Source organism: Sorex fumeus, unplaced genomic scaffold (genome assembly GCF_029834395.1).
Source record: "Sorex fumeus unplaced genomic scaffold, SorFum_2.1 ptg000003l, whole genome shotgun sequence".
Taxonomy (NCBI): Eukaryota; Metazoa; Chordata; class Mammalia; order Eulipotyphla; family Soricidae; genus Sorex; species Sorex fumeus.
The window spans coordinates 57,423,663-57,440,481 of NW_026606060.1; positions in this window are offsets into that span (position 1 = coordinate 57,423,663).

Here is a 16,819-nt window from a genome sequence, read left to right on the forward strand (position 1 = left end):
GGGCACCTCTCAAGACCCCCTCTGGGGTGCACCTTCCTCGGGGGAGAAGGACCTGGTGGGGGACTTTCCCTACCCCCTCCAGCCAGAAGTTCCCAGAAGGGCTCCTGTCTTACATTACCTCTGCGCTTACTGTCCTGACAAGTGGAACATGCCCATCTCCTTCCATTCCTGAGTCTCCTGCTGGTCCAGGGGCTCCTGCCTCAATGAGGAGGGAAGAAGCATGGTAAGAAGACAGCATGGGGTTTCCAGTCAGGAGCCATTCACACTTAAGTCAATCCACTCAGCTATCAAGAGTGTTGACCCCAGGGGCGCCAGAACCAGGCCCTGGAGTCCCAGAGGAAGGGGGTCCCTCTCCGAAGACACAAGTCCTGGCCACGCCTGGTCTGACTACTTGCAGGAACACATCTCCTCCTGGTCCTACCAGCTCCAACCTCTGCGAAGGGGCTGAGCGGACCTTCGCAACAGCCTACCTTAAGTTTTTAGTTTTTGGACCACAGCTGGTAGTGCTGGGGGCTGCCCGCCGTGTGGCGCTTGAACACTTACAGCAGTACTCACGGCTCCCCACTCCCACCCTGCCATCCTGGGGAGTGGGGGGGGGGGGGGACTCAGAAGTCCAAACCCAGCTCTGCCACCAGCAAAGCATGCCCTCTAGCCCCCCACCCCCACCCCCCAGATGACAGACATCTCCTAGGGACGCCCCCAGAAAGCAGGAAGAGCTGGACAGGGAGTCTTTGACTGTGGGGCTCTTGGGGCCAGCCCCTCCCTGTCTCAGCGTCCCCCTTCCACCCCCGCCACCCCTCACCGTCCCTCTGGACAGGAGAAGAGTCGGGAGAGGCTCTGACTGGGCCTCGGGCCTCGTGCTGAGCTGACTCGGATCCAACTCACGCCGCTGAGCTCGTCTCTGAGCCCGGGTTCAGACGGGCACCTGCGTGACCCTTACTCAGCAAGCGACACAGGAACCTGGGCATACAGGCTGCTGGCTGTCAGGGGCAGGCAGCCCTGGAAGGCTGGGCAGAGGGGACATTGACGCCCCCCATCCAACCACCATCCCGGAGCAGGGCAAGTGTGGAGTTGAAGTCGGGGCCCCAGAGAGAGTTGGGGGGTCTCCTGCTTCCTTTACCCAAACAGAAAGTACAGGTCTGAAAGGCTCTGTGGGGTCTTTCCCTGTACTTCTGGGTCCCCAGAGCTGGAGTCTGCAGTCAGAACACACGTGCCCGGCCACGCAACCTCTCACTGCAGAGCTGCTATGGGGTTCAACCTCTTTGTTCTGGGGGAGGGGTGCTCAGGGGTCACTCCTGGCTACGGGACAGAACAAACCTAGGCCAGCTGCTTGTAAGGCAGGTGTCCGGCACTGTCCTGTCCACATAGGCCCAGACTCACACCATCCTCCCAGCAGACCCAGTTCCAACTCCCTCCAGCTTGGGAGCCCAACTTCTCCTCCGAAGAGCGTCTCACAGGAGATAGGGGGTTGGGGGGCCCTGGGCCACTCCCGGCCAGCAACAGGCAGAGAGTTCTGGCCCAGGCCCTGAAGGTCTTTCACCCTGACCACCAGAAGGGCACCTGGAAATGTGCCCCCCCCCCACACACACATACATACTCACACACACATACACACATACACACTCACACACACATACACATTCACACACACGTACACACGCACCAGAGAAACACATAGGCACACACACATAGACACACATACACATGTACACACACACTCACACACATTCACACACACACACCCCAGAGAAACACACAGGCACACATACACACATAGACATTCACACATACACACACACAAACCAGTAAAACACACAGGCACAGATACACACTCACACACAGACATGCACACATACACACTTACACACACCAGTGAAACACACAGGCACACACAGAGAGACACACACACAAACACCAGAGACACACACGAATATATAGAAACATACACAGAGAGACAACACATACAGGTACAGACATACAAACAGACACACAAACAGACACATACACACAGACATACACAGAAGTCCCTTGAGCTCCAGCACCCTCTGCCAGCTTCAGCGAGCTTAGGCAGGTGGTCTGTTTGCCCAGGTGTCCTTCTCAGGCCAGCTGCTGCTGTCGCAGTTACTTTTGATCTGCCGTGGCTTGAGCCGGTGCCCACAGAACTAGCCGTCTGTGTGGGGTGTAGGCGAGCTGCACCCGAGGGTGGCCCCTTCCAACGTGGCCCAGAGAGGCAAGAGAAAGGTCACAGAGGAGATGGCAAGCATCAGGAGGTGGGGATCCTGAGTTGTGGACAGTGGGCATAGGGACAGACACGACCACCAGTGGGGAACCAGGCAGATCCCCACCAGGAGACCCTCACGTGGAAAGGGGAAAGGCGAGGCTTGTCAGCACTGCCCTCTCAGAGGCTGCCTGTCTTGGGGTTTAATGCCTGCAGCAAGGGAAATGCCATTTTTCAGCCATGCTGAGGTCTCAGGGTCAGGGCCTCTGTCCTCTGCCCCCTGGCCTCTTCCCTCCTTGCCTCATTCATCCAGCTGCCCATGGGGAGCACCTCCTGGAAGCTGGACCCCGATAGTGCAGGGGGAAGCTGGCACCCCTGCCAGTGGCTGCTTTCTGCCCTCCTGTGATCGCCAACCATCTCCCTAGCACAGCATTCAATTGGGTACCAGAAGCCCTAAGCAGCAGAGCCTCCCTATGACCCCACTGACCTGTTCCTTTCCACCAGGAAGGGGTTTCCGGTGCCCCCTGCGAAGTTCTAAGGTTGAAGTTAGATTAAAGCAGTTTTTATTCCCCTCTCTGTCCCATTGTTTTCCATCATGGAAAAGAAGCATCCCCTGGCCCTTCCATATTTGTTCTGTGACCCAAGTCCTGACAAGAGCCTCCCAGAACCTAAAGGATACATTCCTTCCCACCCCCCCACACACACACCTCTAATCTCTTTTCCCTCTCATTCCACCTTTTGATATTACCCAAACAGACTTGATGACAACCCCCAGGGCCTTTGCACATTCTTTTTTCACTCATAGCTTGCCTTCCACCATCACCTCCATCACAAGGCTCCCTGTCCCAGATTTTTAATCAAATATAACCTTCTCAATATGGCCAGCACCCACTAATACCCACACACCTTTTCCTTACTCTTGCTTGGTTTTCTCCCAGAAATTAATCAATGATAACTTCTTAGCATTTGCACTGCAAAGCATAGTACCTAAAATGAGACACACACACACACACAGAGAGAGAGAGAGAGAGAGAGAGAGAGAGAGAGAGAGAGAGGAGAGATGCCTGTCATGGAGACAGACTGAAGTGGGGTGTGGTTTAGGAGAGGTTGAGGGGAAACTGGGGACATTACACTGGTGGAGGGATGGGTTTTGGAATAGTGTATGAATGAAACCCAATCATGAACAGCTTTGTAATGTTTTATTTCATGGTGATTAAATAAAAATAAAAAATTTGAAAATATAAATGCTTTGGTGTTTTATTTTTCTAGGGCTAACATAACAAGATTCCATAGAATGGAAAGATTTAACATAGACATTTATGGCATACTCCTGAAGGATAGGAGTCTGAATTTAAGACAGCAAAGGACTGGTTATTTGTCAGGGCTATGAGGTGGAAGTCTGCTTAAGATAATTTCCTTGCTGGTTTCATCACATTGGCATAGCATCACTTTAGAATATCCCCTTAACCTTATGATCCACATTTCACTTGATAATCATTGTGTGTCATTTTTATTTGCAAAAAAAGTAGAATACGACCATTATGTGAAATTTCTACAAAGCTGTGTTAATATTATTTTTAAACAAAGGTGCAACAATTCTCCAGTGAGTGCAGAGATAAAATATTGATGTCAGGCACCACAGCTGCTGGTTTCAGGCACACTGAGGGCACAACTGGTGCACAGGGGTGGGGGTAGGAGGGTTGGGGGGTTCGAGGAAGCAGCCCTTGGGACAGGAGGCATGCATAGAGGGAAGGAGGGCAGGGAGATGGATAAACTGACCATCATCTCAGGATGTCTCTTTCTGGCCATTCATATCTTCACCATCACAGTATCACCAACCCCAACTGAATCAGCACCGGGGAGTCAGCAGAACAGAATACATCATGTAAGGACACAGCTAGCAGGACAAGTAGAGTGGTGGCGACTCTCAGAATTCTGAACTGTGGGGTCACGATGGCACAGAAACTCTCCATAATTTGGGGGGAATGAATCTAAGTGCCAGTTCTTAAAAATAGCACCGTTCATGGCCAGGCTGGCTTCTGGAATTGTGTTAGAATCCCAGGTTTCCGCCTTTCCAAGTGAAAGGCTTGGGCATCTGGCAGCTCCTGAAACTTGTAGCCAGATGGGTGTTCACTCTGTGCCCAGAAGCCATGACAAGACTGAAAAATCACCATCACCCCCATGGCTCAGAGCATGGACAACAGAACCACTGTGGGACTCCAAGGACCCACCATGAGTGGCCAGCTTGGGTCGCTGAGGTCTCCAGAAACTCACACATCTCCTCTGTCTGTGCCAAAACCATGCCAAGACTAAAACCCACTGCTGCTCCCGTGGCTCAGCTGATAGCAAGGAGGCTCCACTGCCATTTTTTCCCCAGACTGGCTTGTGCTGCCTGCAGCATATAATAAAGGAAAATCTCCCTGAGCTCCAACTGTCTGGAGACCCAGTAACAGGGTGTGTGACCCCCGACTCAGGCTGTGCTGGATTGGTGGCTACAGTCCACAAGGAGTGTCTAGACTGTGGATTGCCACAGCCTTGGCCTCAGCCCTGGTTCCTATGTGGCTGCTGCTGCCATGGCCACTGGGGCACAGGGAACGTGACACCACCAGCAGGTCAACCTGTACCCATGGAGTGAGCACTTCAGCAACCTGATGGTGCCTTCAAACTCCCAAATTCACTGCTGTTCCTCTGACCAGGGTCCAACAACTCAGTAACAAGTTTCCCAAAAATTAAACCATCAAAGGTTAGGTATAGTCCTGGGAATACATCCCAGAGAGGCAAAAAAGTACAATAGCACCTGCACTTCTATGTTCATTGCTGCACTCTTCACAATAGCCAAAATATAGAAAAAACCCGAGTGCCCGAGAACAGATGACTGGTTAAAGAAACTTTGGTACATCTACATAATGGAGTACTGTGCAGCTGTCAGAAAAGATGAAGTCATGAAATTTACATACAAGTGGTTCTACATGGAAAATATCATGCTAAGTGAAATGAGTCAGAAAGAGAGTGACAGACATAGAAAGATTGTATTCATCTGGGGAATATAAAATAACAAAATAGGAAATTAAAACCCAAGAATAGCCAAGATAAGTATCAGGAGGTTTACTCCATGGCTTGGAGGCCAACTGCACATGCTAGGAGAAAAGGCAGCTCTGATAGAGAAGGGAGCACCAAATAAAGGGTAGTGGTAGGATCCTTCCAGGATGGAAGATGCATGCTGAAAGTAGACTATAGACCAAACATGATTGCCACTCAATGCCTCTTTTGCAAACTACAGCACCCAAAAGGAGAGAGGAAAACAAAAGGGAATGTCCTGTCACAGAGGCAGGGTGGGATGAGGGGAATGAGGGGATGGGAGGGATACTGGGATCATTGGTGGTGGAGAATTGGCACTGGTGGAGGGATGGGTACTTGATCATTGTATAACTGAAACCCAAGCACAAAAATTTATAAGTCTACAACCGTACCTCATGGTGTTTCACTAATAAAAATTTTAAAAACTACAAATGGCCATAAGGTACATGAAAAAATATTCCACATCGCTAATTATCAGGGAGATGCAAATCAAAACAACAGTGAGATATCATCTCACACCACAGAAACTGCCACACATAGAAAAGAGCAAAAGCAACCGGTGTTGGTGTGGATGTGGGGAAAAAGGGATGCTCTTTCACTGTTGGTGGGAATGCTGACTTGTCCAGTCTTTCTGTAAAACAATATGGACAGTCCTTCAAAAACTAGAAATTGAGGTGGTTCTATATGACCCTGCAATACCACGTCTGGGAATGTATCTCGACGGTGCAAAAAAAAGCACAGTCAAAATGACATCTGTATCTATATGTTCATTGCAGCACTGTTCACAATAGCCAAAATCTGGAAACAACCCAAGTGCCCAAGAACAGACGACTGGTTAAAGAAACTTTGGTACATCTACACAATGGAATACTATGCAGCTGTTAGGAGAGATGCAGTCATGAAATTTGCTTCTAAGTGGATAGACATGGAAAGTATTATGCTATGTGAAATGAGTCAGAAAGAGAGGGATAGACATAGAAGGACTGCACTCATTTGTGGAGTATAAAATAACATAACATGAGACGGACACCCAAGGACAGTAGAGATAAGGGTCAGGAAGATTGCTCCATAGTTGGAAACCTGTCTTATGAATGGGCAAGCAGAGGACAGCTGGAATAGAGAAGGGATCACTAAGAAAATGATGGTTGGAGGAATCGGTCTGGATGAGAGATGTGTGCCACAAGTAGATAAAGGACCAAACCTCTCAGTACCTGCATTGCAAACCATACTGCCCAAAAGTAGAGAGAGAGTATGGGGAATATTTTCTGCCTTGGAGGCAGTGGAAGGGTGGGAAAGGTGGGGATATACTAGGAATCTTGGTGGTGGGGAATGTGCACTGGTGGAAGGATAGGTGTTTGATCATTGTGTGATTGCAACCCAAACATGAAAACTTGTAACTATATCTCACAGTGAATCAATAAAATTAAAAAATAAAAGTATGTGGGAGCCATACCCGCAAACCACCTCCAGCTCAGCTGTACAAGCTCATTTATGGGCCTTGCTTCAGAGATTCATAAATAAATATTGAAGAGATCAAAAACTTCAGTTAATACCAGCAGGACCCCGGCCAGGGGCATCTTCAGCCACTTCCGCATGGAGCACCCGCCCAAGTAGTCTCCACCCCTCCCCAACAGGTCTGTGGATTAGCATCTGGACTGGCGGGGGCGTGGACATTACTGTAGGGGCGTGGCCTCCTCAAAAGCAGGCGTGGCCTTCTTCAGGCATCAGTTATATTTCCCACTCCCAGCACTCTGGACGTCCACCCCAGCCTTTATCATCTAAATCTGTGGAAAAAATTCTGGCCACCTAAACTACAATACAACAACAATCCACTGGCCTACTCCAATTCTGACAAAAGATCAGTACTCAATAGAAGCTGTATAAACCCAATATTAAAAGAGCACCTCCTAAAAAGCTTCACTAGATGCCCATCATAAGCCAAAGAAAAATGCCTGAGAGGATGCTCAGACCCTAGAAAGAGAGAAGGGTGTCCACTATCGACTGGCCTTATCCAGAATCCTTTCCCACGATAAGAGGGAAAAGTGCTAGTGAATTCCAGGGTTTTACCACTAGAAAACCAAAACAACATGAAGAAACAACTCAAATCTCCTCTACAAGGAGAAGACGAAGAAAAGATCCCCAAATCCTCAACCATGGTGATCTACAAATATGCTCTGTCCAATAAAGAATTCCGAGACAAAATTCAGAGGATTTTCAAGGATCTACTCAAAGAATCAATGGAGGAGATATCCAGAAAACTAAAAGAAGAAATGGAAGAAACAAAAGAACTGATAGTCGAGAAAATACAGGAAGAAATGAGAGCAGAAACAAAAAAGCTACAAAAAGAAGTGTCACAAATAAAGGTTTTGGTAGACAAAATTAAGTGCCCTTAGCAGTAGGATGAGTACAGCTGAAGACAGGAGCAGTGAGCTTGAAGATGAGCAACAGAAATCCCATAGGGAAAAACAAGCAATGGCAAAAGATTTCAAAATGGCTCTACAGAGAATCAGAGACCTAGGGGATGACACCAAGAGGAATAACATTAGAATCATTGGAGTACTAGAAGGGCAGGGAGGCAACCCCAATGAAAAAGCCACAGTCAAAGAAATCATTGCTGAAAAGTTCCCAGAGTTAAAGAATGCAGACATACAGATCCAAGGAGCCAGAAGGGTACCAGCAAAAAGAGACCCTAATAAAAACAATCCAAAGCATATCATAGTCAGAACGATGGATGCTGTGGACAGAGACATAATACTACAAGCAGCAAGGTCAAAGAAGGAAACCACATACAAACCCCTTAGATTTACAGCAGACCTATAAGAGGAAACCCTCCAAGCCCAAGACAATGGTGGGATATAGTAAAAAAAAAAAAAAACTCAATGAAATGAACGCCTTACCAAGAATACTTTATCCAACTAAACTCTCACTCAAACTCTAAAGAACTATACACCATTTTGTAGATAAACAACAGCTCAGGAACTTCATAGGCTGCTCAAAACCAAGTCTAAAAGAAGGGCTAAAGGAGCTCCTGTAAGATAAGACAGAAAACACTTATAAACACAATCAACCCTTACAGAAAAATGGCACAAAATCCCATTACAATAATCTCTCTTAATGTCAATGGTCTAAATGCACCAATCAAGAGACACAGCATGGCAAAATGAATCCAGAAACTGAAACCAACATTCTGCTATCTACAAGAAACTCATTTGAACAATCAGAGCAAACACGGACTCAAATTAAAGGATGAAAAACAATCCTGCAAGCAAACAGCTCCATCGAAAAAGCTGGGGTGGCCATACTAGTATCCGACAACATAAATTTAAGGTTGAAGAAGATTAGAAAGGACAGCCAAGGCCATTTTCTATTTATCAAGTGATACATACAACAGGAAGAAATCACACTCTTAAATTTATATGCACCTAATTAGGGAACTATTTTGCTCGAGCGGGCCCACTAACGTCTCCATTGGAGACTTTGTTGTTACTGTGTCTGGCATATCAAATACTCTCGGTAGCTTGCCGGGCTCCCCGAGAGGGGCGGAGGAATCGAACTCAGGTAGGCCACGTTGGCCGCTTGTAAGGCGAACGCCCTACCCGCTGTGCTATCACTCCAGCGCTGTGATAGGCTAATAGATCTATACAGGGCTATACACCCCAAAAAGAAAGAAAACACATTCTTCTCCAGTGCACATGGAAAATTCTCCAAAATAGACCATGTGTTAGGCTACAAAATATACCTCAATAAAATCAGAAAGATAGAAGTATTATCAACAATCTTTTCAGATCATGATGTGTTGAAGATCGAAGTGAAACACATAAAAGACACCAAGAAAGAAATCAAACACCTGGAAATTAAACAACTCAATGATGAACAATGAGTGGGTCAGGAAGGAAGTCAAAGACAAAATCAAAAGATACCTGGAAACAAATGAGAATGAAGACATGAGCTACCAGAACCTATGGGGCGCAGCTAAAGTCATGCTAAGAGGAAAATTTGTAGTGTTGCAAGCATTCCTAAGGAAAGAAGAAAGGGCCTACATAGAAAACCTAACCACACAGCTCAAGATTTAAAAAAAAATACCAACAAAAGGAATCCAAAATCGACCAAAGTAAAGAAATAATAAAACTTAAAGCAGAAATTAATGACATGGAAACCCAAAAAAAAAAAAAAACAATCTGAAAGATCAATGAAACCAAGAGCTCATTCTTTGAGAAAATAAATAAGATTGATAAACCACTAGCAAGACTCACAAAGAAAGAAATAGAGAGAACCCTAATAAACTGAATCAGAAATGAAAAAGGGGACATTACAATAGAAACCAATGAAATCCAGAAGATCATCAGAGACTACTTTGAGAGTCTGTATGCCATGAAACAAGAGAACCTAGAAGAAATGGACAAATTCCTGGATTTCTATAATCTCCCAAGATTGAACCAGGAAGACTTGGAATATCTGAATAGACCCATTCATATCAAGGAAATTGAAGCAATAACCAAAAGTCTTCCCAAAAACAAAAGCCCAGGCCCAGATGGGTTCACTAGTGAATTCTTCCAAACATTCAAAAAAGGCCTTTTGCCACTTTTTCTCAAGCTTTTCCAGGAAATTGGAAAAACAGGAACTCTCTCAAACAGCTTCTATGAGGCACATATCTCCCTAATATCTAAGCAAACAAAGACACAACCAACAAAGAAAACTATAGGCCAATATCCCTGATGAACACGAATGTGAAAATCCTAAAGAAAATATTAGCAAATAGAATCCAACAACTCATCAAAAAGATCATACACCATGACCAAGTGGGTTTCATCCCGGGGATGCAAGGATGGTGTAACATTCGGAAATCAATCAACATAATCCATCATATCAACCAAAGTAATGATAAGAACCATATGATCATATCAATAGATGCAGAGAAAGCTTTTGACAAGATCCAGCACCCGTTTATGATGAAAACTCTCACCAAAATGGGTTTTGAAGGAACTATCCTCAAGATAGTTAAAGCCATCTACAACAAACCCATGGCAAGCATTATCCTCAATGGGAAAAGACTAAAGCCTTTCCTCTAAGATCAGGGACAAGGCAAGGATGCCCACTATCACCACTTCTGTTTCACATAATAGTGGAAGTACTTGCAATAGCGACTAGGCAAGAAAAAGACATTAAAGGTATCCAGACAGGAAAGGAAGAAATCAAGCTCTCACTATTCGCAGAGGATATGATACTATATCTCGAGAATCCTAAATCCTCTACCAAAAAACTCCTAGAAACAATTGTCTTGTACAGTAAAGTTGCAGACTATAAAATCAACGCCCAAAAATCCATGGCCTTCCTATATGCAAATAATAAGACAGAGGAAAGTGACATGAAAAAAAAATCTCATTCACAATTGTGCCCCAGAAAATCAAATACCTTGGAATCAGCCTAACTAAAGAGATAAAGGATCTCTACAATGAAAACTACAAAACGCTACTCCATGAAATAAAAAAGGGAATGAGGAAATAGAAACATATCCCCTGCTCATGGATAGGAAGAATCAACATCTTCAAAATGGCAATACTCCCGAAAGCGTTATACAGATTCAACGCTATTCTTATAAGGATACCCATGAAATTCTTCAAAGAAATAGATCAAGTACTCCTGAAATTCATATGAAACAACAAACGCCCACGAATAGCCAAAGCAATTCTTGGGAAAAAGACATGGGAAGGCATAACACTCCCCAATCTCAAGCTCTACCACAAAGCGGAAATAATTAAAACAACATGGCACTGGAAAAAAGCCATAGATCAATGGAACAGGGTGGAATATCTGCACACACAACCCCAAATGTATGAACATCTAATCTTTGATAAGGGAGCAAGAATTGTGAAGTGGAACAAGGAAAGCCTTTTCAACAAATGATGCTGGCATAACTGGACAACCACATGCAAAAAATGGGCTTAGACATCGATCTAATGCCATGCACAAAAGTCAGATCAAAAAATGGATTAAATATCTCAACATCAGGCCAAAATCCATAAGATACATTGAAGACAAGGTCTGCTAACCCCTCCAGGATATTGAGACTAATGGTATCTTCAAAGACGACACTCCACTGACCAACCTCGTGGAAACACAGATAAACAAATGGGACTATCTTAAATTAAGAAGCTTCTGCACCACAAAAGACACAATAACCAGAATACGAAGACAATTGACAAACAGGAAGGGATATTTACCCAATATCCATCTGATAAAAGATTGATATCAAGGATATAACAAAGCACTGGTTGAACTCTACAAGAAGAAAACATCTAACCCCATCAAAAAATGGGGTGATGAAATGAACAGAAACATTCCCAAAGAAGAAATCCGAATGACTAAAATGCACATGAGAAAATGCTCGACATCACTAGTCATCAGGGAGATGCAGATCAACACAACAATGAGATATCATCTCACACCACAGAGACTGGCCCACATCTAGAAGAACAAAAGCAATCGGTGTTGGTGCGGATGTGGTGAGAAATGGGACTCTCCTTCACTGCTGGTGGGAATGCTGACTGGTTCAGCCCCTTTGGAAAACAGTATGGACGATTTTCAAAAAATTAGAAATTGAGCTCCCATTTGACCCAGCGATACCACTCCTGGGAATATATCCCGGAGAGGCAAAAAAAAAGAATAGTCAAAATGACATCTGCACTTCTATGTTCATTGCTGCACTCTTCACAATAGCCAAAATCTGGAAAAATCCCGAGTGCCCAAGAACAGATGACTGGTTAAAGAAACTTTGGTACATCTACACAGTGGAGTAGTATGCAACTGTTAGAAATGATGAAGTCATGAAATTTACATACAAGTGGTACCACATGGAAAGTATCATGCTAAGTGAAATGTGTCAAAAAGAGAGGGACATAGAAAGATTACATTCATCTGGGGAATATAAAGTAACAAATTGGGAGAATAACATCCAAGAATAACCAAGATAAGTACCAGAATATTCACTCTATGGCTTGGAGGCCAGCCACACATGCTAGGGGAGAAAGCAGCTCAGATAGTGAGGGGAGCACCAAGTAAAGGGTATTGGGAGGATCCTCCCAGGATAAGAGATACATGCTGAAAATAGACTATAGACTGAACACAATTGCCACTCAATGCCTCTTTTGCAAACCACAGCACCCAAAAGGAGAAAGAGAACAAAAGGGAATGCCCTGTCACAAGGGTGGGGTGGGATGGTGGAGTGGGGGGTGGGAGGGATAGTGGGAGAATTAGAGGTAGGGAATAGGCTCTGGTGGAGGGATGGATATTCGATCATTGTATAACTGAAACCCAAGCACAAAATTTGTAAGTCTACAACCGTACCTCATGGTGCTTCACTAATAAAAATTAAAAAAAAAAAACTTCAGTTAATCTCAGACCCACATAAGGCTGAACAGACCAGGATAGATGGGAAGGGAGCAGTTGTACCCACCCACACAGAAACCTGGCAGCTCCCACAATCCAAAATTGCACCATGTCCCCACCCAGGGCCACCTTCCCCTACTTCCTTCTACCTCCTGAAGCCCTAGAAGTCAGGTCCATATCCCAAAGCCTACGACCAGTACAAAACAAATAGCTACCCCACCTGTATCTTTCCAATAAAAATACTGAATGCCCTTAACAAACACAATGACCTCTGAATATTATTATTAAAAACCGTAATGCACAAAAGGAGATAGACAGAGAAGAAAGGTGCTTGGCAAAAAGGCCGGAGAGGAGAGGAACTTAAGGAGGGTAGTTGGAGGGAAACTGGGACATTGGCTGTAAGAAATGTACACTGGTAGAGGGATGGGTGTTGGAACATTGACATTCAATCATAAATAGCTTTGTGATGGTATATCTCACAGTGTTGGGGAATAGTTTTTCCCTTACATGCCCAGACATGTTGCACACTGGGTCTGGGCAGACATGGGGCAAAGGATGACAGGTGCGCAGAGAAATCACTCCAGGAGACAGCTGATGGTTGCTCACTTTTTTGCCAAATACACACATATTTTATAGGGGGTCTCAGCTTAAAAGAATGGTCCAATCACATAAAGTTTAGCATTACTGACCTTTCCAACTCTGCTTTGGCCCAGTCCAATGCCAAATAGGGTTAGATGCTGCAATTAGGTGAAAATTCTTGGGGGATGAGACTAAACACCAGATACCTGGTGCTTGTAAAATGCGCCCAGACACTCCCTACTGGATTGCTGTGCAGGGACAGGTCTTATCTGCTCTTGAACTTGTTGCCATGCCTACATCACGGTTATTCAGTGAAAAAAATCTGATGTTCAGAGAGATATTTTAATCTTACATCTCCATATTGCAAAAAAAAAAAGCATGCCTTTAAACAATTCAGCTGTCCCATTTGTTCTCTCTTTGCTTGTGACCCACTTATCACTGTTGGGTGATAAGTGTTGGACTTTTATGTTGGACTTTATTTTCTTGTAATTTTCTAAAATGGGTCTGACAGGAGCAATTATAAGTTCTTATTTTTTCTCTAATAGTGATATGATAGACTGAATTAAAAAGCACAAATTTAAAACTTTTTTGTATTTTTAGAAATCTGAAGTGTCTCTATTTTCTTTAAGCACCTATGGTTCATGATGAGACTGATTTTCAGTCTCTTAGAACTTTCTGGTTTGTCCTTTTTCACCTTTGAAGTTTTCAGGGTTTTTCCTTTTGTATTTAATGCTTTCAAATCTAGTACAAATTTTCAACTTATGAAATTCTTTTCATTTATATTTCTGGCATTGCAAATTTCAGACTCATATTCTTTGAGAGTAAGGATATTTATTTTGTTACAAATAACTTCCTACTTTTTTTTTTTTTTTTGCTTTTTGGGTCACACCTGGCAATGCACAGGGGTTACTCCTGGCTCTGTGCTCAGGGGACCATATGGGATGCTGGGAATCGAACCCGGGTCGGCCGCGTGCAAGGCAAACGCCCTACCCGCTGTGCTATTGCTCCAGCCCAATCACCTACGTTTTTTATTGCTTTTTATAACTCCCTTTTAAGCCACCTCTCTTAATCTTTTAACACATAAATTACTCTTTTTTATTTTTATTTATTTATTTATTTTTCACATAAATTACTCTTAACACTTTTCAATGGTGCCAAAGAGATGTCCTCAGTGAACCAGGGGTATACATATTTGCTGATTTGAAAAAGTGCGCCCTCTATTGATAATTCATTAGGGAAGAATCAAAATAATAGCAACTCAGAACATTCTCTGGTTTCTACCCTTAAAATAAAGCTGAACAAATACAGGTACAGGTGAAAGGGACACAGTCTTGAGAAAACAGCATGAGGAACCCAGAGTACTCTTTCTGGAGAGCTAACACTGCTTAAGGTTAGGCAACAGAGGAAGATTCAGAGCAGTTTGAAGGTGCAGGACTGTGGCAATACAGAAAACAGAAAGCATTAAAGGAAACTTTTTGTACAGTTAAAGTAAATGAGTTCAGGTCTCTCCCCAAATGGCTTTTACACTCTCCTTTATTCTTTGCGACCACGCGACACATTATAAGACACTTCCTATCCATTTATGCCTCTCGGAGATCCGGCAAGCTACCAAGAGTATCCTGCCCACGCGGGCAGAGCCGGGCAAGCTCCCCGTGGCATATTCTATATGCCAAATACAGTAACGACAATAGGTCTCATTCCCCTGGCCCTGAAAGAGCCTCCAATTGTTGGGAAAAGACAAATAAGAAGAGGCTGCTAAAATCTCAGGGCTGGGAGGAATAGAGACGTTACTGGCGCCTGCTCAAGTAATTCGATATTCAACCAGATAACAGTGACAGTGACAGTTATTCATAAATGATGTCACTGGTCCTGTCCCTGAAGTTCCCACGTCCTATCAACGATTCCCTATCTCTCCCCACACAGTCTGCTCACCTCCATGAATGATGATCAGGTCCTGCTCCTTCATGGCTTTCTAGATTTTTTATGATGTGCTCAGTCTCTGGACAAGGACACATGCGTATGGGTGAGCCCTGTGCTCTGTCCCTGTAGCTACGCTTCCCAGCTGTACTCCCCAGAATTTCTTGTCTTCCTGTGTTGTCTTTCCTAGTCACCGGCAACAGCCATGTCTGAGTAGGTGAGACCCTCACTTAGCATCTGCCCCTGCCTTGGCATGTAAGCCCTGCCCCAATATGATTTTTCCTGAGCACCTGAGCCCTACCTGTATTCTTGGGTCTTTGAGACATGCCTGTACACAGCCATCTGTCTAAGCATGCAGTCTTACCTGATCCTGCAGTCTGCTGATGAGCTGAGAGAAAGAGAGAGAGGGAGAGAAAGAGAGTTGGGAAAGAGAGATTGGGTGGGGCACCTGCTTTTATCTGCTCTCATGTTCCACCCCCAGCCATCCCATTATCTGTTTTGATTGACTGCCCATTCCTTGGGCTAGTTTAGAGTGACTAAGTTCACATGACAACCACCTTTCTACTCCTCTGTATCATCTGGGCATAAGTCCTGCTTGCTGGGCTATTGACATGAACATTCCTCATCAAATATAACTCATCACACTTGCAGAAACACACTTTTTCATGGAGTTTTAAAGAGATCTTTCTTGGAGAGAGAAAAGAAAAATACCTACCATAGAGGTTGTATGGGTGGGTGGGGGAGGTGGAAGGGAGAGAAACTGAGGACACTGGTGGTGGGAAATGTACATGGGTGAAGGGACAGGTGTTGGTACATCTCACTGTAGTACAATTAAAAATAAAAATATTTTAGAAAGGAATCTTTCTTATTCTTGCAGTGTTTCTAATCTTTGAAGGAAAATTTCACCCTTCACCGTATGTTGTAAGGCACAGAATTCTGAAGACACTGCATAAAAATCGAGAAATTTCCTATGACTTCCTATTTTTCTGATTAATCTGACTTGATATTTACATCCACTGATCTTTCCAAAGCACCAACTATTATTTACTTTAATTTTATATAGCTTTATATTGTTTTTATTTTATTAATTTGTTTTTATATGTCACTGTCACTGTCCTCCCGTTGTTCATCAATTTGCTCAAGCGGGCCCAGTAACGTCTCCATTGGAGACTTTGTTGTTACTGTGTTTGGCATATCGAATACGTCACGGGGAGCTTGCCAGGCTCTGCCGTGTGGGCGAGATACTCTCGGTAGCTTGCCGGGCTCTCCGAGAGGGGTGGAAGAATCGAACTTGGGTCGGCCATGTTGGCTGCGTGCAAGGCAAACACCCTACCTCTGTGCTATTGATAAAAATTCTGTCCTCTTAAATTTGGTTTCCTTCTGTCTGACATTGTTTCTCTTATTTTTCTACTTTTTAGTATGGACACTTACATTAATTTGTGATTTTGCTTCTTTTCTAATGTTATATTGCAATTCATTTCTTCCTTTATAGTACTGTAGCCTCAACCTATATTTGTTTGGTTTATATTTAGTTCAAAATATTTTGTAATTTCTTTTTGTATGTTAGACATTAATTTGGAGTGCATTTTTGCATTCTCAGTATGTAGATATTTTCCAGGTGCCAGGTGATCTAAGTCATTT